This window comes from Lepisosteus oculatus, chromosome 16 (genome assembly GCF_040954835.1).
Source record: "Lepisosteus oculatus isolate fLepOcu1 chromosome 16, fLepOcu1.hap2, whole genome shotgun sequence".
NCBI lineage: Eukaryota > Metazoa > Chordata > Actinopteri > Semionotiformes > Lepisosteidae > Lepisosteus > Lepisosteus oculatus.
Window position 1 is genome coordinate 9,068,393 of NC_090711.1, and position 27,552 is coordinate 9,095,944.

General features: G+C 38.1%; 1 long non-coding RNA gene across 2 annotated transcripts; it reads left to right on the plus strand.

Moving 5' to 3' along the window:
• Window position 1: 1 nt before the first annotated feature.
• LOC107079568 (uncharacterized) lies at window positions 2–25,946 on the plus strand. 2 transcript variants are annotated; one of them, XR_001480513.2, is made up of 3 exons: window positions 2–85; window positions 24,130–24,237; window positions 24,453–25,946. It is a non-coding gene; the product is annotated as an uncharacterized lncRNA (long non-coding RNA). The 2 variants fall into 2 exon arrangements; XR_001480512.2 differs by lacking the exon at window positions 2–85 and adding an exon at window positions 18,494–18,617.
• The last annotated feature ends 1,606 nt before the right edge of the window (window positions 25,947–27,552 follow it).

The following is a 27,552-nucleotide window of genomic DNA, read 5'->3' on the forward strand; positions in this document are numbered from 1 at the left end:
CGTCGGGTCACTAGGCTCCAAGCGTTTTGTTTCTGCGCTCCTCACAAATTCTTAAGTCGTGAAACACCCCATAGACAAAAATCAGGTAATTACGAAATATATAATTCAACTAATTCCAATTGTATTAGGATGGGTGGGTCTAGGATTAGCAAGATTTTGTTTATTCTGATTGAATGCAGCAGTTTGAACGGGATCAAGAATTGTGCCTTGAAGAGTGTTCTTACCCACTTTGAACACCTGCTAATTTTATTATTCATTCTGTATATCTACTTTACATTTCATACAGTGTATTATATCCAGGGCGAATAGATATAAGTTTAAATTGGATTAACTATTCGGCTTGAAAAGGGAAATAGATATGCGAAAGGTTTACAAATATTTTGTTGCAAGAGATTTCAGACAAAATTACTTCTTTGGATAATAACAGGATAAATAACAGGAAAGAAACCTAATATAAAAAGAGGCAATTCTGGTTAAGTCAGCCGTACAGATAGTAATTTGTTTGTTTGACTAGTACTACTTCCACATAAAACGGAAATATACGGCTTATCCGATGGCGCCCAATTACATGAACTTCTTTAAAAATGTGAAGACGCTATATTGATTTTCCGACATACATCGCTGAGAACTGCGACGATTTACAATTATTCATTGAACATGCAAATTATATCAAATTCAAATTACAACTGCACAATTATGCAGAGAATCATTTCCTTCACAATCTGATTAGTGTATTTTTTTTTACCAATGCCCTACAGTACACAGGAGGGCATTTAGAAAGGTTTTTACGATTCAGTTGCGCTGATTGAAACGTACAATACCAGGACTGTTTTGTTTTTTACAGCGATCCAGTAATTGAAAGAAACTATTTCAGAAATCAGGTTTTAAAACAAATTTAAAACATCCGCACAATTTCGATTTTGTTCTACAGGTACGAGAGAAGATCTGTCGAAATGTCCACGAGTCTTTCACGCACCTGTTAACACGCAAAACTCACAGGACAGGTTTACAGAATGATTGAAAGAGGATGTTTTCAGAGATCCCTTTACCAAAACATTACATTAACAAATAAACTGCTTTCTTATACCCACTATGCAAAAATGTTTATAATTGGTCACTAATTGGTATTCTTAAAGTTAGTTATAATCGTAATAGAGCTTTTTCTGCTTAACCTGATTACAGTATGCAGTGTACTGTATGTGTCCCGCTGTTCGAGATGTTTATTATTTTAAAAACTCATAAAATAATGAATTATCTTTGAAGATGTCATAATTTCAATTGAATCTACATTTTCAGAAAACAGGTCATCAGTTACTTAGCAATACGTTTGTCTAGAGGTTAAATATATTGTAAACGATATTCCACGTGAAAGCTTACGCTTTCTGGAAAACATACTGTAGATTTCTTTACAGAAAACAAATCTGTAAAAAACTTTAATTGCGCAATTGTTCTCTTTGACAAAAACGTAAATAAAAAAAGCTTAGGCTCTTCTAAATCACAAAAAGAATGCCAGTGTCAGTACATTGTCCACACATATTAATCAAATTTCGCTGAATAAAAAATGAAATATTTTTTCCTTTAATTCTTAATTGAATATTTTTTACACTTTTTAAACATGCGATTTTTTTTTTTGAACGTGTTCTTTGATTTGGCCACGGTGATTTTTATCGTTGTTACGTTGTGTGTATAATATAAATACCTACAAGACACAATTATTTCTGTATCCAACGTAAAACATGAAAATCAATTAATTATTACCTGTTTGTCTAGTATGAAAATGCCCATGTGCTCAGTGAAATGTAGGAGAAACTGTTAAAATCTAGAATTGCAGAACGAGTCCCCTAAGTAGGACACTATTTTTAATCTGTTCCATTTTGGGGGTGAAGATCTACATGACTTCTCTACTTTTATTTGTTGAATGAAGGTTATTTATTAGGTCAGAATTGTTTTTTAGAATATTTACGGAAAAAAACGCGTGGCTTACTGGGTATTTGAGCAATCGGCAAGTTCGTGGACTGATTTGAATTTTCCGCATACGTTTTCTCGTGTCCCTTTTTGCTATTTTATTTTTATTTTCTTACTCTCACATGGCTATACTTTCGTACGTGATTGTTTAGGGAACACGGAGATTCATTTTTAATTTCTAATTAATTGGAGAAGTACTGGGTGATGGGTCCTGCTTTACCTTCAGACTCTAAAGACGACTGATCACTGAGTAATTTATAGCCTTATTGTGCTGCCTAAAGTGTTAAGCTCTAATGTCGGTACACGTTAACCCTTGATCCAAACCCTTGGTTTTTCTGTCATGGAATTAAAAACTACTTTACCCTGAGAGTTAGGGTTAGAATGCTCACCATCCATGGTCATTTCTGTATTATTTTCATGCTGTGTCAGCATCTTACTGAAGCATAATAAATGCAGTTAAATCTATATTTGTAGACAGTAATATGAAATTAACACTACAATTAAATGTAACATGATACTTAGAATGAGAATATATATGATTGTTTACATTCAATCAATAGGCAATCCATTTAAGATATTGCACTTAAGATGCAGTATAAGATGCAGTACGTTTGTAAAAAGGATTCTTTTGTTAATTCCAGAGGTGCATGGAATCGAGAGCATTTATAGCATTTGCACACATTTCTTTTACAGATATAATACCTGTAATAGGAATCAATGACTTTTGCCTTCCGCAACCAACAATGGCGACCCAATCTCACACAGCTGTACCTAGCCACCATCATTGCGGCACTACAGTAGCTACACACACTCGGCTAACACCTCCCTTCGCATTTGTCTCAAGTATCCTTCCTCTGCCCCATCTCCACCTTGCAGCTGACCCCTTTATCGCTCCTTCTGACTGGGGTTCAAGCCTCCTTGTCCTATGGCCTTAACCATTAACCGAGTGGGTTAAGCCACACTTTCTCACCAAATGTTCCAGGCATTCACAAAGCATTCAGTCCTTGGATGTTGTTGTCCCTAGCAAAATGACAATTGGTATTTTTTGTTTTCGATGCTTTTTTAATATTTGTTCAAAGATTTTTTAATGCAAAAATACAAAAATGTGTACTCCGACCACCCTCAACAGGTGTCCAATATTTATACAGGCTATGAATATACAAATACTGGATGTGTATTAGCTGCCCTTAAGCTAGGAATGGAGTATATTTGCTTTTCTCTGAATTATTCTGCTTTGACTTGTATACCCTATTCATAATGTGGACCCCTGAGCTATAGACAGCATTGCAGACACGTGGCCTACCTGTAAGTAGGGTGTAGTACATTTTTGCATCACCTTTCACAAGTATTATGTGCTTTGGGCCTCTTTTAATTACTTGTGTGTTCTGCCAAGAGGATGACAGTAATCTATGGCAAAGGATTGTAAATATTTTTCCCACTGAGGAAAATGGCATCGGATCCAACACCAAGCTGTGTCACCACACTCATCGGGCTCTTTGGAGCTCAGATGTCGACAACGTACACCTCAATGTTCTACAGAAGATCCTTTGAGTGCACCAAGAAGACAGCCAACCCAACAAGCACTGAGCCAGTGGTCTCTGATCCAGCCTTGGTTCAGTTCTTTTACCCTGTTAGTGTGGGGCATTCCTTTAAGCCCAGAGCTGTATTCATATACAGTATGTGTTATAAATAGCCAGAAAAATCATAACAGAAAAGGGGAGAGTTTTGGAATGAATGCAGTTCTCAAGCTAGAAAACCATCTCATAGCAGCATTTACATAGTAGGTCTTACAGAGGCTCTGAGAAGATCCAGAGGAGAGTCATTTTTAATTTCTAATTAATTGGGGAAGTACTGCGTGATGGATCCTCCTTCTCCTACAGATGGCTCTGGCATCTCAGACAGTACTACAAATGTAAAAAATGACACACAAAGATGAGGAATAATAAAAATCAGGAGGGAAAAAACTAGAACTCGTCCCCCAAATTAGCATCCCTATATACAGATCATGTGGCCTCCACAAAATATTTGCTGATTCTCCCCAATGCCCTTGAGGTATTTTTATATCACAGTGCAGCCAGTCTGGTGTCTTAAATCCTACATAGAATGTCTGAAAAACATCTTCTGGGTGCTTGTGTTTTTTATTTTGTTCTTTTGGAGCCAGATAACCTCTGCTCGTGATTTGCGAAAGACAGGACAGTTATCTGTTACGATAATGTTTTTGATGGTGTTTTGATATTACATGAGACTCACTGGCTTGGAAATAGAAAAAAAAAACTCTACCAATCACAAATTAATGTGCTGGACCGTACGTTTGTCTCGGATATATACATATTCTTTTTCCTCCTTGGTGAGAACAGCAGAACCTGTTTTCCTTAGAGTTTGACCATTTATTGGTGTTGAGATGAAAGATTATTGACTATGCAGCATTACAACAGTTTTCACTTTACAAGAGATCAGCATTTCATTTTTTAATCATGTACAATGTTAAACTATACAGCATGACAAATTTGGTGGAACAGTGATTTTTCTTTGCTATTAGCCGTTGTCTTCTATCCAAAAAAACAAAGAAAAATATGTATCTGTTTTCAGTACACAGTACAAACGTTGACTAAAGACTTTACATAGGACAGCCTGTGTGTTCTCGTTAAAACAAGTTCCACATTTTGGGAGTGGAAGCAAAGGTTTACAAGTTCATATCTTTCCACAGATCAGCCATCTTTATGATGGAATAGCAGGAGCACATAGCTAAGGTATTTCAGTCTGTTTTCAATTAAAAGAGCAGCATAGTAATTATTCACCCCCTATTTCCCAGATGGCGAATAAAGATACATACTGTGGCATTGGTAGTACTGTAACTTTGGATCTAAACAGATGTGAATGTATCTTGTTTTTTTCATCAAGAACTGTTCAAGAATATTGATGAATTGCAAATTTCCATCAAGAGAACTAAATAAACCCCAAAAGACAGAACGTGCTATAATGTCTGCTACAGTCCATGAGAAGGAGTAAGAATACTTCACAGTATTTTGTTAAGCATAGTTCTGTAGCTCTGATAGTTGGCCCCGTTGCCTTGCAGCACTGCAACTCTGAGTTCAGTTCGAGTCCTGGGGTGCTGTCTGGGTGGAGTTTGCATGTTCTCCCAGCGTTTGTGTGGTTTCCTCTAGGTGCTCTTGTTTCCTCCCACAGTCCATACTGGTAGTTTAGTTGGCTTCTGGGAACATTGGTCCGGATGTGAGTGTGTTTTTGCCTGTGTTGCCTTGCAATGGACTGGTGTCCTATGCTGTCCAGGCTGGATCCTGCCTGCTCCCGCTCCCCCGTGAGCCTGATGTGGATGAAGTGGTTAGAAATGGATGGATGAGTAGCTGACAGATGAATAAATGAATAGATAGAAGACTATCTAGTGCTGCAATTTTTTAACATTGCAAATAAAAGGAATGCTCTATCACACATTCAAGGATTAATTATTATATCAGATGCTTCACATTATTTGAAAATCTTGTGGCTGCTTTGATTAATATTGTGAACAGCTGTTTAACTGTCCTAACATCACCACTGAGAGGGTGTGATACACTATATATAAAGGCTCTTTACCAATGATTGTAAAATCCAGCACCAATGAAATATACATTTTCTGTGAAATGAACGTGGAATCTTTATTTGTCACATATTAGCTACTACTGCCCAGTTTTCTTTTTTCATGTGTTTTTACAAGGGAGCCTGAAAGATCTATCAATGTAATCTGAAATGACTTGCAGTTATCTTTTAAGACTCAAGCCTGATTCATTAAATAGTTGCCTCTTTAAGATAAACAGCTATAAATTCCACCACAGCAGCTGATAGGTCGTTAAATCCTTACATCAACAAAGTGTGGTTTTTAAGCAGAACATCTAAGCTTTACCTGTCACAAGAAAAGAAATCCGCTTTGATCATTCTATTAGATATACATTGCAGTTCTTTCACTGCTACAGCTAATGGACTTACTAAATGTGGACTTGAAAGATGGCTCTGCATGCTTTCTGCCACTGTATTCGTTTGAACCTTGTTTTATCTGTTATCAGGAGAATGGTGTGCTCTTTGAAATATCCCTTACAATTTAACACCAGACAAACAGTTGATATGAGCATTTGTTATTAATTGCTAAGAATATACAGCACGTACAAGCAGAAGTAAAATGCAGGAGAGCTGACACTAACTCAAATTAAGCAAATGCTCGACAAGGGAGGTGCCAAACCACGCTAGAGAAACACACATGTCTTTTTACGTTACGCAAACTCCCCACCCCCAAGATATATCATGTCATTTAATGCAAAAGGACAAGGAAGGAAGGCGTAGAAGCGTCAGTACAGCTGTCAGGATGTAAATTAATCTACCAGCAGAGGAAGGCAGGAGGTCAGTGGTGATGACCTGCAAGAGAGTTTCTCCAGATTTGTTCCAGTTGCTCTCCATAGGCAAGACTTTGAACCCAAGGGTAAATTAAATTAGAACAAACATTCCATGCTTACAAAAACACAGACATCTAGGCAGGTTAAAAGAAATAAATACAAAAGATTTAAGTTTGACTGACACCTTGATGAGTGCAATGTGGACAACAGTGAAATAAAATAGTGAGGTGGTATAAAATTAGTGTTAAGGTCCTGAATGTAACAACACAGATGCTGTTCAGATGAATCTGTTCTGCTGGGTAACCAGTGGTGTATCAGGCTATACTGACAAGTGGATGAGACCTCAGGTGAGACATTTTCCCTGAATGATCATCGGTTTTGTCTTTTAAGGTGGAAGATCCCCTGTTAAATCAAAGCTATTTAATAAATATTTGTCAGTTTTCTAAGATGCCCCATTCTAAAAAAAAGGTATTTGGTTATTATAAGAACATGAACTCCTTTTTAAGAAATGCATTCTCAAGATAAAACGTTCTTGCTGTCATCTTCTTCTCTATGGTTTAGTATCACCCAAGTACATATAATTAAAGCATAAAAATGTGGCACTCTCAGCCAGGATCTCTACCATTTTACTCATTATAGAGTACAACGGAATTAAATGAATTAAAAAATAATAATTTTAAAAATATGGAAAAAACTAACTGATGAACAACAGAACTTTATTTTTAAGCATATTTACCAACAAGCCTGTAGACCTTCTGTTGTTTCTTGGCCTCAGGCATAGAAATAAATCAATGATCTGGAAACCTTAGGTCTCACTGGGAAAAACTGTAATTTTATTTCCCATTTTTTCCATCCTTATATAACCGGAATGTCCGGGAATGCAACTTTATTGTTGCCATTTACTACAGTAAGTACGTTGTGCAGTCAGTTATGTTAAATAGAGAAAAAAAGGTACAGGAACAGGTCAGAGGTTTTGGCACTGCTGCTACGACAGGAAATTTAAGGCTCAGCGCTGACACGCCAGTTTTACTTCTTTAGATTTCCCTGGGTTTTTAAATATTCACAGGAATAGAGATGTGGGAGTTAAGGGATAAAACCTCCAACAGGGATCACTCAACAAAGAGCATATCAACTGTTATTTTACAAGTGCCAATCAAACAGTGAAACATGATTTCTGGTAGAGTAACTCTGTAATTATTAAGCTCTCTAGGTACTTATATATACCCAACGGGGCATTCAATCAGCCTTAAACATTTCCCAGAAGAGCAGTTGCAGGCTGTTCACATTCCATACTTCTTGATCTATCAGCATAGAAGGAAATATCATATTAACTGCAATTCTGAACTCTCCAATTCAGAGCAGGAGGATTTGAGCACGAGTGCAGCTGTTGGAGCACTCATGTTCGGTATCCATGGATGCAAACGACACTTGATTCGGAGCATAGGGCAGTGAGGATCCCAAAGAGGAACAATTGAAGGAAACCAGTCAAACCTATTCTGCACGTGAACTTGCTATTCTGAAAACTGTTCTTTGGGAGGTGTTAGGAAATCAAGGCAAACACAGGACTAGACAAGGTCTATAAAGCTAGAGTTCTCAAGTCCAGGACCATGGATATATAAGGTAGCTGAACTATAATCATGCCTCATAATAAAATGCGTCCTGAAAACAAGAGTTAGGCTTGTCTTTTCTTACTCTTGTAGCCTTACTCTGTTAGGTGTAATAATTATGCACACGCTGTACGCATGCATATAAGTACATACAATTAAACATTCTTGTATTTTATCCCCTTAATGGATTAAGGAGGGTGATATGTATCCCTTGTTTCCTTCATTGTAAAAAGTGTATGTAGTGAAATCAGCATTGCTTTTCAAGTTTCAAGTAATTGTAGTGCTTGTTTAAGAATGTAGCCACCTACTGTAGGTTTCCTTGCTTTCAGTTTGGATCCAGCATAGTGTAGTCTGAAAAACCTTGCAGCTTCCTTAAGTTACAGCCCCCACCATTTAAACTCATTCAAGGGAAATGATGACCTCATAACAAATTCTTAGAATATAAGTCTTGAACAACCATTTCATTTTCCTCTTCCCCAGGTTGGTGTGGCTGCTTTGCAGACACAGGCCCGCATTATTTGGTTTAAATTACTTCTTCAATGAAGCATAAAAGCTAATGAAAACAATGTCCTCATTGCTGGAAAAACAGATTTTTTTCTTTTACTACAGATCTGTCAACTCAACACATATTCTTTTACTTTCCTGTCCCTGCATAAAGGCAAAGCAGCAACTTTATTCTTCCCAGTTAAAGAATCTATGTACAAAATAAGTATTAAAACCATAGTTAGACACAGGCTCAGCTATAACAAAGTCCAGTTGAAGGTCAAGTTACTCCTGGTGCTCAGTGATGCATGGACAGTATGTGCATGTTTATTTGAAGAATACTCTATAAAATCAAAGACAGCACCTGAAGGTGATGCATACTGAACAGCTTATCAAATGGTAAATGTTAAAGATTAATACTGTATACAGTATGTCAAGAACCTTATTCATGCTGAACTCATGATTTTTTTAGAGTTCAAGAAGCAGAGAGGAGTAACATTTTGAGACAAGGTTTCAGTGAAAGATTTTAATGAGATTCTAAAATTGCCTTGCACGTGTTCCACCCAGAGTCTTACATCTTACACTCTAAGCTTCTTGGGGTATAGTACAGGTAGTTACAACTCTTACCAGGAATAGGCACATTTCTAATGAATGCTTTCCTGAAGTTCTTTAAGACAACTGGATATTTCTAAACATGTCTATACTGGGAAACATTTAAAATACAGGAGCCTTATTTTGAACATCATTCACAAATCGTGTTAAACTCCATCAACAAATAGTAGGGTCTTGATATTATCAAGAACTAGTGATTAGAAATTACAGAATTTGGATAGCTAGAAGATGATATAGAACAATATACATTAATTCACACACTGACCTTGACCACTCTGGAATAAATAAATAGGCTTTACTCTGGGATGCACTGCTATAAATTCCCGTTGTATGGTTTCTAATATTAGAAAATAAATCTCTTGATAATTGCAACATGATATTTTTGTAAGACCCTGCAGGAGCTCGGTTCTCTTATCTTATCTAAGTCGTATTTCATAAGAGCATCATAGGGAAGTGCTCTATAAAAATAACTTGCATACTGTTTTGACAGTATGTCTTCTTTTCACAAGGAACATACATTTTTGGCAGGCCTGTTAAATGTACTGTAAATGTCAAAAATGAAAAGGGGGCATTGAGTATTTTTTTTCCAGAGCTGTTGTTTTCCTTTCTTTTTATGCCATTATTAGAAAAATGTGTTTGATCTAGAAAGCATAACACTTTGATGTGGGACGTTGTACAGTTCAGCTTCAACTTGATTTATACTGTACAAACATAACCTGCAAAGCAGTGCAATCAATTAGCATGCAGGGGACATGCATTCCTCCTTATCCTTCAGCTAGATAGGGTATTGGGGATGTTAGACAAAATGTTAATTTGTCATTTCAAGATATGAGGAACTCTAACATTGATTACATCTGCCAATAAAGGTTGAATGTAAGAAAACAAAATATAATACATGTGTGCAAGTCACAAAGGAGTGTTGGACAGTTGCTGTATTGGATATTAGTATATGTGTAAGGAAATAATTCCTAGCATTACCTTTTATCACAATGGAAACAGGATGGATGTGATTGAATATTCTCCCACTACTCAATGTTAGTCTTAGAGATTCCCTGAGCTACAGTAATTTACCCAGGAAGATACTATTTCACCAGATCAATAGTAATAATCCATCAATCCAGTTTTGTATTGCTTTATCCAGTCATGGGGGAGCCAGAGCATATTTTAACATGCAATGGGCACAAAACAGGATACCTCCTGGATGGGACACCAGTCAATCACAGGATACACACACTCACACCAGGGCCAGTTTTCCCAAAAGCTCAATTAACCCACCAGAATCTCTTTGGACTGTTGGAGGAAAGACACACAAACACAAGAAGAACATACAAACTCCATGCTGATAGCAACCCCAGCTCCAGAACTGAACCCTGAGCCTCAGCACTGTACCATGCTGTGCACCAATAATAATAAACAAGAAAATTAATAAAGCAACTTGCTTCATTAAAAACATGGTTTAATTACAACATTGCATTCCACCATAATTAAAAGATAATTGACAGTAATATGTGTTCCTTACATCTCTTGGGGTTATGAAATACAAAACTCTCAGCAGGGATATTAGTGGAAAACCAGGGATGTTTAACTGTCGGAATATTTTTAATTAGTTTTTTAAAGAGCTGTGGATTTGAAAGAGAGGTAACTTCATCCAAATTTAATTGGGAAATCTCATTTCCAGTTGGAGAGGTTTTATAGGCTATTCCTGTTAGATAAAGGTAAGAAATATGAACATATTTATTTTTCCCCAGAGGTCTAATTGGAACAAGAGGACCCACAGAACCCAGAACATAATTGTTTAATTTTCTAATTGTTTTTTTCTAATAGCAGCTAAAAATTGGATGGCAATTTATTGAATGTCTTTATCCATTAAATCAAAATAAAGAATTTGGATTCCAATATTAAATTAAAAGGAACAGTTTGAAATTACAAGAAAAATAGCTGTCTGAGGTCTGAGTTTTAGACCACAATACTAAAATTTTATTGAACTAGATCTTTAATCGTAATACTCTGTAATCCCTATAATTAAGCGAGCAAGCTTCTCAGTGTTTTCTTCATGAATGTTTGATTTTTATTAAAATTTTTCTCTGAAAAATCTCAATCCACTATATTTGTACAGGGCATTTTTGAAGGCAAAAGGCAAGCAAGGTGCTTCACTCTCGTTTTCTGTTCCCGTTGATTTCATAACTGTCACTAGAAATAACTTAATATACTACCCCCAAAAATGGAATGCAGAAATCTGTTTTTTTCCAGCTAATATTTAAAAAATGCATCTCAGCATAACCTTATCGCCCCCAGATATGATGTACAGTACCACAGGTATGGAATGGGTGACACATAAATCCTGGGAAGTTTAGAAACAAATCCATCCTGCTATCACAGCATACATTTCCCAGCCGATGTGTAGGCATGGTCAGATGATATACTGTATTAGCTACACTAACAATGACTCCTGTGGTGCAGTGAGCAATGAAACAAGTGTTTTTAGGAGAACAGAGAAGGCAGACTCAGTAGGACAAGCTGCCAAGTTTCCTCAGAGAGGTCTGTGTGTACTATGCAGCCAAGACTGAGTCACAGAACACAGCTGCTGGTGTTCCAGAAGAGCCGAGGGGCCACTAATCTCAAGGCCCCTGAGGGGCCATCCCAGCTGGGTGACAGGAGAGGTGCCACAGAGCTTGACACCCCTTCACCTTGGAACTCTGGCTAAAGATTTCATTGGAATATGAAGGATGGACCAGTACCAGATTCCAGGAATCAGTGATTTTTCTTTTCTTAAAAGCAGTAGGCAACCAGAATCCCAGCTTCCTGTTACTGTATGTGAAGTGTGAAATGAATGGCAAAACATTCTACATACCTCTTTTCCCAAGAACTACGTAAATAAAAGATGGACAGGATAACTCACTGGAGGCTTGCAGCCAGGATGTGCACCTTTAACCTCTCACTCTCTATGAGTATGTGTGCATGTTGAAAAACAAAAGGGTGTCAATATGAGGCTAATTCTCACCTCAGTACGTTCAAGCCTGGAGGAGCCCACTAGCTCACATTTTATAGTGTCATTCAAGTTTCAGAGGTTCAGGTCAAACCAACTGAGATACAGATGACTTAAACAAAACAAACATTTGACACAGATCTCTCCATTCATGCATTTGTTTTACAAGATTTCACTTTTTACCACATCATAAGGGACTTATGAAAAGCCTTGAATTTCTCTGTTGAAACATTAAAAGCGCAATAAATGCATAGAACCAAGAGCAGGTACCCTGGCATTGAACTTATAGAAGGATATTTGACATGGACCTCTTAATTATTACATGGAAAATGAATAAGGTGGAGCTTTTCCAGTCTCCTCCGCCGTGGATACAATGTGCTACAGTAGTTAATCACTCCTAAAACACTGTTGTTTCAACTTCCAGCTGTGCAGTCTTCTCTGTCTCCTGTAGAGACTGGCAACCTGCTCTCACTACACTGGTAGGTTTGCACACTACAGCAAACAATTACTGTACATCTCGATTGCCGTTTCTCCACAGGATAACGCCAAAGTCCTTTACTAAAGATTTTCCTCCTGTTGTTTTTTTTTAAATCATCTTAAATCAAAATAATAACATGCTCAGGACTGAGGGGGCTGGATTAGGGTGTCTAAAGCAAAGAATTTGGCCTCTTGACTCTCGGGCTAGGGAAATTAAATGAATTAGATACAGTATATGTTTTACATTAACTGTAAATTGTAAATGCTGTATGTACAGTATAGTTGCACATGTGTGTGTGAACTGCAGTGGACTGGTGTTCTGTCTAGAGTATAGTCCAGGATTATCAGGATTTACCTACCTTTACAGGATTATCTTGCTTTATGATAATGGAATGCGCTGTAAAACTATTTATGTGGGATTTAATTTCACTACCCCAGAATAAAATAAATTTTGACTGTACCTATGTTTTCATGCTTTTGGCATCTAAAGAGAATCCTCACCATCAATTATTCTCTTACTTTATCTACCAGTTTACCATTATCTGCTACAGAACTCACTACCTGTCTATTAATTGAATGCATCTAAGTTTTGATTTTAGAATATCAACTTCCCTCTCCTGCTCCTGCGCTTACAAAAAAGAAAAATCAATCCAGGTTATCTCCTTACCTCATGGACCTTTTTAGGAATCTGTTTCATGTAAGACTCATACTGTAGTCAGAGGCATTAACATTGCTCAGAAAATAGAAGGCAGATCACACGAGCCTGTTCTTTTTAAGTAACCTGCAACAAAAAAAAATGGGGTCCTGCCAAACAAGATGGCAGCCAGACCCCCAGTTTTGAAACCCCTTTGGAACTCACCTTAGGAGCCATTGCATCAATCAAATTGAAACTTGGCAGATTTCATGACGACCAAAGCTGCTTCATATTTGCACCTAAAAAGTTAATAAATCTTGTGCCAACAAAGTATCATTGCAGTACACGGTACCATGCAAACAGGCCTTTGATGTGGTGCATGTTTATATACCACAGTGCTCTGCACCAGTGCAATTCTGAAGCACTAATACAACAAATACAAGAAACACGTCCATCTTACAGATCATTACATTACACATAGATTCCTCCTTATGTTTGTCTTAGTCTTTTTGGACTTGTCAGTATCTCGCATACAGCAGGTGGTTGAAAACAAGCCAGTTATGGGATAAGTAAGATGATTGCCTTTGAACTTCTGTGTCTCATACACCATGCAAAGAACGAACAATCTAGCCCTTCTAGATCAAAACACTTGCTAAAGATTTGCGGCAATGTTTGGAATATACCGTAATATTCGTTTCATACTATCGGAACGTCCTGTTACCCACTGTACTGACCATGGAAAAGCTTCATTTTTAACCTTAATGTGTTAAAATGAAACCAAGTCTCAATTTTAATGTCTCTCACAACCCCCCTTAAAGTTCAAAATCTCCCACTGAGCAAAAATGGTTTCTGTGTTTGAACTATGCATTTGGGGAATAGGTGTTTTACATTTTAAAACTATCATGCTTGCATGTTTTTAATTTTAGCAAATGTAGACAAACCACCCACCCTGAACTGCAAATCCATTTAACTGGTCTTTTTGGGAGATCTTAATCACTACCAGACAAACCCATGCAAATTGATCTTATTTACCCTCAGCATTTCCTTTCGTTTCAGTGGTGTCGGGTTTTGTTATATCCTCTCATAACATGCAGACCCCACTCTCAGATTACACAAATGCCATCATTCCTTCTGTCTGCACTAAAAGACAGAGTGTAATCTACACAAATCGCAAAGAACATGTCACTGCCTAAATAAACATCTTAGTAATGAGCTCAGACAGGGATTCCAAGGCTAAACATTTAACACTATCCTGTAACTTATTTCTCCATAATTTAAATTTGAAATTAAAAGCGATCAATTCCCATAACGTCTCCAGCTGCATTCAATTGGAATTCTTTTTTATTTTGCTAACAAGCATAGCCTTGAAACTACTGGCAAACAAAGTAAACATATTTGTTCAGAAATTTTAATTTTTTATAAGTAACAAACTAGTCGGCTGAGTCTAGACTTAAATCTAGTCAAACCTACATGTATTTGCTGTTCCACACAATAATAACTATGGATGTAAACAGACCTTTTACAATTTACAGCAGTGAGGTTTGTATAAGTATATGTATGGGCAAGTATTGTAGGTAAGCATATGTATGGGTATTGATATATATATTTATTATGTAAAAGGAGTATGCAATGATGGCGCATTGAAGAAGGAGTGACCTTATTAAAGCCTTCGATTTGAAGAAGTAGTTGAGGCAGTAAAGACTTTAAAAGTTCTTTTTCAAATTGTCTTAATAGATCACTTAATGGAACCCAGCAAGGGCTCAGCTCTATCCATAACTGTGATGCATATGGAAATTAAATCATAGCAGGAATGAAGAGTCCCGTGGCAGTCATGAAATACTCTAAAAGAAAAAAGAGACATTTCTGCAGGGCCTTGGCATGTCAGCACCCTCCAAGGAGCACTTTATAGGACAAGGAAATAAACAACTATAAAAAAGTGACCACACGAAGAAACAATAAAACTGTCTGCAATTGGGCTTTCATAAACAGACACAGGGATTGCTAGGGCTTTAGTCACAGCAAAGACATCTATATATCCCTAAGCAAGCATTTCCTTCAGAGCTAAAGGTTAAGAAAACATGTTAAACAAGGTGCAAAGGGATTCAAAATTCAGACATGTCTTTGGTATATTTCAAATTCACAATTAATACTCAGAATGTCACCAAAATGGACTAAATAAGGAATAAATCATCCTTAGCCTTATCAAAAGAAAACAGTATACAAACATGCTTGCACCTCTAGGAAATAATTCAGAAAATTAGGTTCTAACTATTCCTTGCATAAGTTACTGAACTACACTTACTGATTCACTATTCAGAGCTTGTAATATGCCTGTAGAATATGTTACAGCTCATATTTTACTCATCATTTCCTGATGATCATTAAATGACATACTGTACTGTATGACACATACACAAAACACGTTTATGAGATACCACATGCAACGTTTAAAAACATCGTTTTTGGTTTAATCACAGTATAAAAATGCAAGACAATCAACACTTCTTAAGAACTGCCTGTCAGACAGATTGACTACCATGAATTGGTCCACTGAATCTCTAGATCTTATCTCAGTCAGGATGAACTAAATAAAAACTGGCAATTAAATCAACTAATTCCTAATACTAAATTGAACTAGCACATGCCTTATGAATGAAATAAAAGAATTTCCTTGTGCACTATATTATCCTTGCTACTCTATGATGTTTGCATTTCTTCGGTTCCTGCTAAACATTCCACTTATCACACAGGGCTACCAGTTGCCCCTGTGACCAATATAACCATATTTACAAATAATAATGTGACATCTAACACTTAAAGAATAACCTGACTTTATAATATATAACTACACAGCCATCATGAGGGACATACCCAAATCAGTTGAATGTTTTAGTGGTCTGCCTGTAGAACTCTTACTTTACAATTCTGTGTTCTTTCAAAAAAGCCCTGTTCTATGCACCTGTCAGAGCCACTGCTGTTTCACTCTATTGCCCAGTTCTGCACAGTCCATCCCAGTCACAGAGCGATTTCTGATGTTAATTAAATACTGAAGCCCTGAGAGCCAGCCCCTTTTCACTTTTGGAGCAAAAACATTAAAATAGCTACAATCACCACTGTTCCAAAGTTTCATAAAGCATCAACTTTTAATTTAAAATTGAAAAGGTCCTTATTCTTTGCAAGATGTGCTCTAATGTGTAGCCATTTAGCTGTGAGGCTGTAAATCCTTTGGCAGCTACAGTAGGTTGTGTGAGTTTTACAACATGACTGTATTTATTCTCAATGATTAAGTTAGTACTTTTATAACAAAGCAGTGCACAGCCTTTGGATTTAAGTTGTCATGAAATGACTTCATTAAGCTACCCATGCAGAACTAGGCCTAGACTAGTGTATTTACTGTCAACTGCACTGTCAAGCTTCAATGAACTGTAGACAAACTGTTGAAATGCACGTACTGTAGTTTAAATGATTAGCTTGAGCCACAGCCAGAGCCAATATGAATAAAAGTGTATGTAGTCTTCACAACGTAATAACTGACGGATCTTAACTGCTGAGTGCCTAGTCCCAACGTAAATTAAACAATTAAGGTTAATTGCTTGATGCAGATTTTTCAGTATCAGAAAGGTTGCAACTTGACATGATTACCGCACCATGTAACTGCAACAACCCTTTACTTTTATAAAGTTATACATTTAAAAGCCTAATGATGCAAGGTCCATCTGACCTGCATAACGCATAACAAAATGCCTTGAGTTTTGTTCAGTAGAGCCTGAAGTAAAGAATCAAGGATTATTTTCCAATCATAGGCAAGTTCAAACTGTGGTGTCAGATGTGAAAAATTATTTGTAACACGTAATACACCACTATCTAAAGACGAGACCGTAATTGTTCAGTGCAAAGAATTAGTCAGGTAATATTATTTAATGTAGAGCTTTTAAGGTGAACATGCAGTTTAAGAATCATCCTTTCACACAGGACAATACAATTGCTTTTAAATCCATTCCCTTGTGATGCAGTTATTTCCCTGCAGGTCTTATTTTGTGCATATTATTAAAAACAAAACATAAGGCCATTCAGGTCAAAGTCAGGTGGGGCACTCATTGTTACGACAGAATGTTTTACATGGGTTTAAGATCTTAATAACCATTCTATAATGATGTGGACGTGCCAGTCCAAAGGCTTCAATCCATCATCAAACAGTTCCAACAAGAAACTCTCAGGAGTCTTTTATCTTTTATACTGTAAAACCACTCTTGAGTCCGTGAAGCGTCATCGGCATAAATGTGTCATTCATTTTTTGTAACGCTTGTAACACATCATTCAGCTACCGTAAGTTCAATCACACCACCTGATTCGTGTATAGAATCAAGGAGGTTCTAATATTAATGTGCTATTTTAGCAGATCTCACACACTCTCTGGCTGAAATATTAGAAACCCCCAGAGAATAAAGTGATGGGCCTTTGCAAGCAGCAAGACTAGCTTGAACAGGACATGACATGTACTGTATACCACAAGGTTCTGAAATGCTATCCCTTCCCTTTCATCCAGCAGGATCCTCTTCAGGGGAAGTTGTGAGAAGGGAAATAGTGTGTGAGGCCATAATGCACTTTCCACTGATTCCACCAGTGTTCCCAGATGGTGATCTGTGGACGTCTCTGGACCACAAGGTTTTTCAAACCGTGCCCTGCCACTGAGGGAGTCTATTTGAATGCTAAGATCCTGACCAGTTGGTGTATTAGACAAGTATTTACTGTCTCTAAAAGCAATTTGAAATCTGACAATGTAGATGTGCAGTATTGAGACTTCTAATATGTAGCAGTAAAGCAGCTGTGATCTCACCATTGTGAGCCTGGCACAGAGGAAGTATTTGAGGAGTCCATATGTGCAGCTCTTGGAGCCACAGCTCCACTTAAACTTAAAGAAATTAAATTAAACAGAATATGGTACTCTATTTCCTCGTTTGAATAAGAGGGGGAAGTGTACCAAAGTCACAGTTTGCACTGTTTTAAACTGTCTGGCCTACAGTATGTCACTCTGTTTAGTGAATTAACATGTACTATAGTTCCATCATTCTGTATTTTTAGTATGATGGTCAATCAATTGAAATATACAGTTGTAGAACTCAGTTAGTATCAGTAAACTGCTACAATAACTTTGTTCACTTTGTATAACTTTGTATCATTTGTGTTGTATGAGAAATTGTGAAAGTTTTAGAATCATAAAAATTAAGTGAAGGGGAATAAAATTAAAATATTGACCTACTGTATAAGTCTTATACAAACCTCAAATGCTGAGACCAGAGTATTTAGGGAAAAAAACACAATTTTCCCTCTCACAATCCACAGAGAGCTGAGTGTCATTGATGTAACAGTTTTGTTCCTGAATATAAAGCTGTCCAGTCGCACTACTGTAATAATGTCCAGCTTTGGAAAAGAACAGAATGCTCAATTTTTCTGTCAACAGCATGCAAAAGGTATGTCCTGGACAATAAATGCCAAAGCCAGGAATTAAAAATGAGTTATCTGTTACAGTAATTGTAAAGCAACAGAAATTCAAACACAGTAATGTGGCCCAGACTGTGTTGAGTTTGCTAAAATTGATGGGTTTTGTAAACCTCATCCAAAAGAGGGGAGTCATAAGATGTGCAGAGTACTGCTTTCATTTGAACCTGCAGACACGGAGAAAACTATAAAAACTATAGAAAGAGGAAATAAATCTCAGAGAACTTCAATCACAGAGGCACTGGTGTGAATACCAACACATTACAAGCAATGGCTGTAAGGCTGAAGTGTTGCTGTGTTTGGATTTTTTCAAAGACTTGTTTTCCTTGACACTTTTATTTTGCACAGATGTACATTCCAAACCAGAAACTAGTTTAGAGCCCAGCTTGCCTGTGCAGGCAGTATAATTGCTTGTTGCTCTGTTTTGTAGCAATAATCTCTTTACAAAACACTATTCTTCACATGAAACCAATTAAAAGATATCTGCAAGCCAGTTGTCTGACTTGCCAGAGGTAATATCTTGTTTATTAAGTGGCAAGCAGCCAAAAATATGAAAATGCAACCTATTTTGCAAGGTTATAGAGATTTGTCCACTATTTTCTGTAATTGCCTCCAGCAACAGCATGACTCTTTGATGTTATAGCAGATCACCCAGGAACTTGTCGAGCCTGTCACTGTCCTAAATGAAGAAATTTTCATCCCACATAAAAGTCATGTAATCATAATCAAGTATGTTCATTGAAAGACTTTTTAGCTATCTGTTTAATGCCTATGAAGTTTGCAACAATGAAGCAAATCTATAGGGGGGACAGTTTTAACCCCCAACCTCAAGGTTCACAGTCATAAAACACACTACCTGTAGCTCTTCACTTTACATTAGTACAGATTCAAATTAAAGATGCATTAAAGTACAGAGAAATAATCTATATTATGTCACAACTAGGAGCATGTTGGTGCATTGGTTAACTGCTGCCTTGGAACCCTGGGGCCCTGGCTTCTATCCTGGATCTGGGGTGGTGTTTGTACGTTCTCCATGTATTGGCATGGGTTTTCTCCAGGGGCCATTTTCCTCCCATAATCCAAAAACATACAGTACCAGTGAGTTAATTGGCTCTGGGGAAAATGGCCCTGGCATGAGTGTGTGCATCTTTCTGCCTGTGTATCTGCCCTCAGGCTCTGGCTCACCCACAATCCTGAATTGCATGAAATGGTTAGAAAATTGGTGGATGAATAGAAATTGTCAAAATTATCTACTTTGATAAATAGATGTTATTATTGCACATATACTGTACATAGGACTATTCGTGCACTTAAAAAATGCAATAGTCTAGGTTTAGCATCAAGAGAAGATTTAGAGAAACTATACAGTTCAGCAACGCATGGGCATTGAAGTCCTTGAGCCAACTGTTTTTGTTTTCTGAAATCCAGAAGCAGGATAATGCCACATCTGTGGTACTAACTCAAGAATACAGGAAACAACCGCCACCAGCCCACTTTCACCAGCTGACTGCAGCTGCACAGGAAGAGCAGCAGAAATTCCCACAGTGGTCTGTCTGTCCAGGGGCTGATCAGGTCTATGCATCATCCTGCCAGGAGTTTAGCTACCTTCAGCTAAGTCATACATGATCATAATAATAATAATTGCTTACACTTATATAGCGCTTTTCTGGACACTCCACTCAAAGTGCTTTACAGGTAATGGGGACTCCCCTCCACCACCACCAATGTGCAGCTGAATGATGCGACGGCAGCCATAGTGCACCAGTACACTCACCACACATCAGCTATCAGTGGGGAGGAGAGCAGAGTAATGTAGCCAATTCATAGATGGGGATTGTTAGGAGGCCATGATTGGGAAGGGCCAATTGGAAATTTAGCCAGGACACTTCTTTTCGAGAAGCACCCTGGGATTTTTAATGACCACAGAGAGTCAGGACCTCAGTTTTACGTCTCATCCGATGGACGGCTCCCGTTTACAGTATAGTGTCCCCATCACTAAACTGAGGCATTAGGACCCACATGGACCGCAGGGTGAGCGCCCCCTGCTGGCCCCACTAACACCTCTTCCAGCAGCAACCTTAGTTTTTCTCAGGAGGTCTCCCATCCAGGTACTGACCAGGCTCACACCTGCTTAGCTTCAGTGGGTTGCCAGTTGTGAGTTGATATGGCTGCTGTGCCTCTTCCTGCAGCAGAGAACCTGAAGTTTGTGTTGTCTTTCAGAATAACAGAAAACACAAGATTTAACTGCATGACGTTTAACCATTTCCTTGTCAGATTTTGTGAATAAAAAAAACTATATATCTTCAGGCACATCTTCAGTTTTCCACACCAAATGCCCACACCTTTTTTTGTTTCAGAGCTAGTATAAGACGGTTTAGTGTGCAGGCTTTGAACAAACATGATATATTGTCCAAATATCCCTTATTTCATAAAAGCAGAAAAAAAACATATTGAAACAATGTGCAGAAAGGTGAACAAACAGAATGCCTGCTGGTTGCTTACCAGATCACAGATTAAAAGAAGACTGGAAGTGTAACTGAGAGCAATAAATCAAATCAGAATGCGATAAAGGTAAAGAGAAAGCAATCCGACCCTTCTAGCTTGTTTGGATCTGAGTAGGCGATGGACCTAAACGTTTCTTTTAAAGAGTCATAAGCTCAGCCCAGGACGAGGCTTTATAAGCTTTGGTCAGGAGGATTCACAGGAGGAAGAATTTATGGGACACAGATTGTACCACCGGACACAGGAGAGAACTCCGACTCCAGAGAGGAACGTAGGCGTTGTCTTTCTCTGGAGCATAATATTGTTCAGAATGGCCATGCCTGGGGAAAATGCAATGATAGAAGCTAAGGACTAGACAGAATTTTGTTTCTTTGTTGTGGCAGAAAAAGGCACCCCAGGTTACCAACCAGAGCTGTTATCACAGAATAATGCTGCTGGATTTTTATTTATGTAGGATTTCTGTATTGAGCTAGTCTGTGGGTGCACTGATGGTTCTGGAAGACAAAAGAACTTTTTACTGGGGAAAAGGGCCCTAGCATTCTTACCATTGCTAGGTGGTGTCGTCAACTACAGTACATAATTCCTGCTTATTGTGTCACTATCTACATGTCCATGACATCTGCAATGACTTCGTATTTCATGCACAACAGAAGAGCAACTGTGTAAAATAAGCACATCGAATCTGGTACATTCATATCAAGAACTAATCCCCCTTGACTCAAATGAGGAGCAAAGCATGATAAAGCTCTTGATCCGCAAGTCTTGCGTGAAATTACTGAAAAAGTACTTTTAGCTGAACTCTGCTCTACAATGATTGATGAAACACAGGGATTCTGCCAACATGGAAGACGTTGTGGTTTGTGTAGGACAATAATAATAATTGCAAGGGTTGATTGTGATATTTGCTTCCACACTTCAGTTTTTCCAGCTGTCTTCAATTTTTGAAGAGGGTGTGGACTTTCTGGATTTCATTTTTTTCCCTTTTTTTTTACTTTTTAAATAATATTTAGCAACACTGTTCATTGGACCTCATGAATGAAATGCATGGTATGCAAAGGTGTTGCCACAGGAATGCTTACACTATTTTCTTTGAAGGTGTTTGTAGGCGGGGGTGGAGATGAGGAGGGGTTGGTGTGCCAAGGAACACTTTTATTAAAGTAGTAAGTATGCCTTAGGCCCTTCCCAACTGTAAGCTGGAAAACACCACAGTATCTAAACGACCGACATACTGCTTAAATGCAGTAAATCCTGTCATAAATGAAAATAAAACTGTTCAAAACAGTGACATGTTAAATATAAACTGACTTTGATTCAGCCATCCATCCATTTTCTCATTGCTTCTTCGAATTCAGGGTCATGGGAGAGCTGGAGTCTCTCCTAGCAAGCACAGGGTGCAAGGCAGAGCACACCCTTGGCAGAAAGCCAGTGCACCGCAGGGCAGACACACAGACACAATCGCACATATGAGGGCCAATTTTCCCAGGAGCCAATTAACTTCGCAGCATGTTTTTGGACTGTGGGAGGAAACCCTCACGATCATGGAGAGAACATACAAACTCCACACAGATCCAGGGCCTAGTGCTGCATGGCAGAAATGCTAACCACTGCGCCATAGCATCTCTGCCATTTTAAATCATTTAAAACAAATGCTGTGCTTGAAATAATCAAATTATCTTTTGCAGAGATAGTGAAATAATACACACCATGTGTGGAAGGCTCTGTAATATTCTTTTCTCATTTTGAAATGATACGAAATGAAAACCTTATTTTTAATAATGAATTAAGAAAGTGTAGAAATGGATTGATGTTTATTATCCACATAGAAATAAAACCATTGTAGATAATTTTTAAGTCCAAGGTATGTCCACTGCATCTTTTTGTTTCTGCTATGATTAATAAGGCACCAAACAAAAATGCACAAATTAAATGTTGCTTCAAGATCTGACTGCTTTCCCCACATTGAGATCATGCTGCTACGGTATGTGCAGTCAAATTCAAAGAGATTTTTATAAGAGATTCTATATGATTGTTTAATCCCGGTGGACATGCTAAACAGGTTGAACAATGACTAATTCTGTATTGCTTTTTTCATTCGGCATTCATTTTTTTTCCCAAAAGGATTTATCTGACTCCCAGGTGTACATTTATAATTTATTATTTTATTGTGTAAGGTAATAGGGGAGGAACTGATGCTGTAGAACAAGATTAACCCATGATCTCAAGAATGGAAACAAGACTCCATTTGCTTTGGTACATACTGTATATACAAATAGTATTGCTGCAAAACAGAATGACTGATAGACAATACAATGAATATATCCTGATATGACACCAAATAACACCACTCCTGGCAGTGTGGAACCCTGTATCTGCTCATTTTCACTGCAGCCGAGATCTTTATATAGATCCCTGAATTGATCCACCAAGTTGCTTGTTCAGAAGCTTTGCAAGTTTTTTTTTTTTCCAGTTGAAAAGCTGGAGATTTTTAGTGACTCAAGAAACACATCTCAAAAACTACCTCCTTTTAAGGAAGGTCATCCAGGAAGGGAAAAACAACTAAAGAACTCAACTTAAACCTTTAACTAGTTTTTAAGTTTTCTGATGGATCAAAATCTACCCGTTATCTGAATCCTCGGGCCCAGGACATTTGTCATAAACAAATTGGGAGCAATTCAAGTCATACATCTGTGATGCATGCTTTGAACCAGATTGCAGATGTCTTTTGGGGTTTTGTCCTGTGTTAAAGGGCTGTTACACACCTTTGCTGCACCTCTGAAGAGGTGTCTCATATTTATCACTTACCTGTTTCTTATTTGTCATCATTACAGGAATTAAATAAAGATATTTAATATTTGTATCTCCACTCTTAGTGTAAATATTGACATCTATATTTGAGTGTTGGTTGCAGTTTGTATTGATCTTACCTGTTGTTGATCCACAGTGTTGTCCTCAATTCCTGTCTGTTCCACCATTTTGTGTCAGGTTACAGAGCCCTGCCTCACCCCTGGTTTAAATGGAAGCTTACCTGTCCATCAAGAGGAGACAGGGGGTGGAGCTTCTGAATATTAAACCTGGCCCTCAGTCACTGTGGTGAGTAGATCTTTGTCTGTGTGCTGTCAAACACCTTGGTTTATAGCAGGCCGGTACCTATACAAGTAGGGGGAAATTCCCTGGAGAAACTGCAGTTTATTATTATTTCTTGAATATTTGTCTTTCTCTTATATAAATATTTGTCTTGTAACACAGTACTTTGAGTAAACATGCACTGGTTGTGCACTTTATTTTTCTGTTTGGCCTATTTTCAGCTGTGACTGCCCCCGGACAGACTCCCCAGAGGTCTGGTCCCACGGCCCTTTGCTCTTGCCCAGCCTTGATGATCATGTGCTGGCCCACTGGTCTCCGAGCCCTAGACGCCGCTCCTCATCCTAGATCTGTGCATAGGCATTCAGTGTTTCAAACGTTCAGCCTGGCAAGTGGGGCATCCGTGTCCATGACATGACTCCTGTTCACATCTCAATAGAAAGTCGCTGTATTAAAGTTGATCACAAAACAAAATGAAAGTCACTGTTAAACAAAGAGCACAAGCAAGTGCATTGTCCTAAGAGAGGGCCAGCAAGTAAGGCTGATGGACCTGATCTATGAAGTTCTGTGCATTTAGATTGACATCAGTCGCTACACATGTGGTGTCCTATAGTTACTAGACAATTCTTCGCAAACCTTCACACTTGGATGATGATTTGTCGAGCTTGGAGATGTGTCATAACTAGTGATCTCCCAGTACGCGGTCTGTCGTTCACAGACTGTGGTTTGGCAATAACATCTTGCCAGGTTAAACATTGCTGGATGTGAACATCCCAGACAGGGCGACATCCAAGATAGTGATGATGCCATTGACAAATTGGTTTTTTGAGCTGCAGGGCGTATTGCTTCTTTTTTGTATTTATTTTTCACTTTCACCACTCTACACATTCAACAGGTTAAATGTGCCCAATCACCTTTCACACTAATGAGGTGATTTAGCACTGATGCGACAAAGACACTTAAGAGTATCACAGTCACTCATGAATGATCAGTCAAAATGTCACTAAAATGATTTAATCAATATTCAAAATCCATATACTTTAATATTCTAAAAACACACATGGATGAATCAGTAATAAATTCCTTCTGATGCTCATTATATACACATTGAAATATACTATCCATGCTTCTAACACGTATGCTTATAACACATGTGAGTATTTCGATTGTGTGTGAATATATATATTTTCCTATCAAATACTGTAGGAAATATTCATTTATTTGAACTACAGTGAAGAGTTGGAAGGCACAATACAATTTCTTTATCGTGCTTTCCAGTACAACACTGTTAATCCAAGGAACTGACAAAATCACAAACCAACAATTTGAACTGATAATTTGAAACTACAGAAGTAGTAGTTCTCAAAATCTCTGTCATAATAATTCTCTACTAACAATTCCAGCAATTTGTTCCAGCGATAGCTTGGCAGTTGTTCTGTATTAAAGAGGATTTACTATTAATTGGAGAACAGGCCATATGAAATATAATCTTCCGAGGATGACAACTCTGCAGTTTACCTGATTAATGTACAAAGCCTCTTTGGGCTTCTGTCATGTACTTCTATTAATTTATCCTGCTATACAAAGTTCAAACCCCCAAATTTGTCTCTTGTCTTCATAATAAATGCACTGTAAAGAGCACCAGAACCAGGAACATCAAAACCAGGTCCTGTGGTTCCCCCACATTTGAAAGTGGGGACTTCGGGCCCCCTCACATCCTGTGGCAGAAAAAAAAGGTGGTGGCAGTTTGCAGCTCTGTCAGACATAAATAGAAGCTTTTCTTTCCTTGGCTGCAGAAATAAAGTGAGGCCTGTCCAGTCTTGCCCGCCTTGTCAACTCGCTGTCCCTCTATTTCTGAAGAAAAGGCCCAAACACTTCCCATCAAAAGTGCGCCAGTTTATCAGCAGGGAGTGAAAGTGTAGGCAGATTGCACTGCGCGGACTGCTCAGCATTGGAGAGGGGTCAGGGAGCAGTACTCACAAAACTTTCAACACCTCTTCAAAGTCTGCTGCCCTACAGAGTTTTCTGAACAATTTACTTGGTGTTTAGAACAATTCACAAACCCCACCATTTAGGTGAGAATGGCAGGACCCTGCTTAGCTATTGTATCGTTGCTGAGACCCATTGTCTGATCGGTAATTTTTCTATTGCTACAGTTTGATCTGTAAAGGGATACTGATCTAGTACGGGATACTCTGCAAAACCTGACTGACAGTCCAAGCCATGGAAAAGTAAAAAACATCCCTGGCTCTGGTGCACAACACAATCAAAAACACAAAACTGCAGTTGTGCAGTTACAAAACAAATGCTTGACCGCACTAAAACGTGAGTAATTGCATGCAGCCAACCTAGTTGTGCATTCCACACAAGCCAGAAATGGTTGTTTCCAGCAAAACCTCAGAACAGTGAGTAGCCTACTACTCCTGTTTAATGGGGATATTATCATACAAAAGTACCGAATAAGACTTTCAGAAAACAGGATGTCAAAAACGAATGCTACATAAAAAGTCACAAAACATTCTTACTCCAAGAATTAGGAAAAAAAAATAGTTCCAAGACGTGCTGACTACTGAACTAGAGACTACATTTAACACTGTTTTAACTCTAATAACAACAACAAATGCCACAGTGTGCCAGAGAGTAATGAACCGGAAACGTGTCTCCACTGTGTCATGACAGCCCTCATGGGACAATGCTTGAGCGCACAAAAGGTGAACAGCTTTGAGAAAGGCCGCTATGAGTCAGACACAAATACACAACCGTCTGAAATCAGGTTACTTCATTGATGATGGTGGCTACACATGTTTAGCATTTAAGTCAAACTGTATTGTTGACTTTTTTTTTAATCTCTTATTGTGTACAGAAGTGTTCCGGCAACTTGGTTTTAAAAGCAGCTCAAACTCATACTAACATTCCGCTTATTGTATTTTGTCAAATCCCTCCCGTAGGCTACTGTAATAATAAGAGGAATGTGCTCCATCTAAGCACGTCCAGACACCTTAGGATCTGTGCACCAAAAGATATCGACTGCTTTGTGAAACTTGTCTTTCACCGACTTCTAGCAGTAACACAGTAATACAGTATATAAAAAAACAAAGGAAAGAAAAAACATGCATTCACATAACATTTATTAATATCAGGCTTGGATACATGGAAGGCTCCAGGAAAGGATTTTATACTTTCAAGGATGACACCTCAGGCCCTAGGATAATTTTGACACTCACACTAAGTCAGCAACCCCTTCGCACTGCTGGAAAACAAGGTGATAGTTTGCCAACGAGATGAACAAGCGCCAAAATGTGAGAATTGTTCTTTCTGTTCATT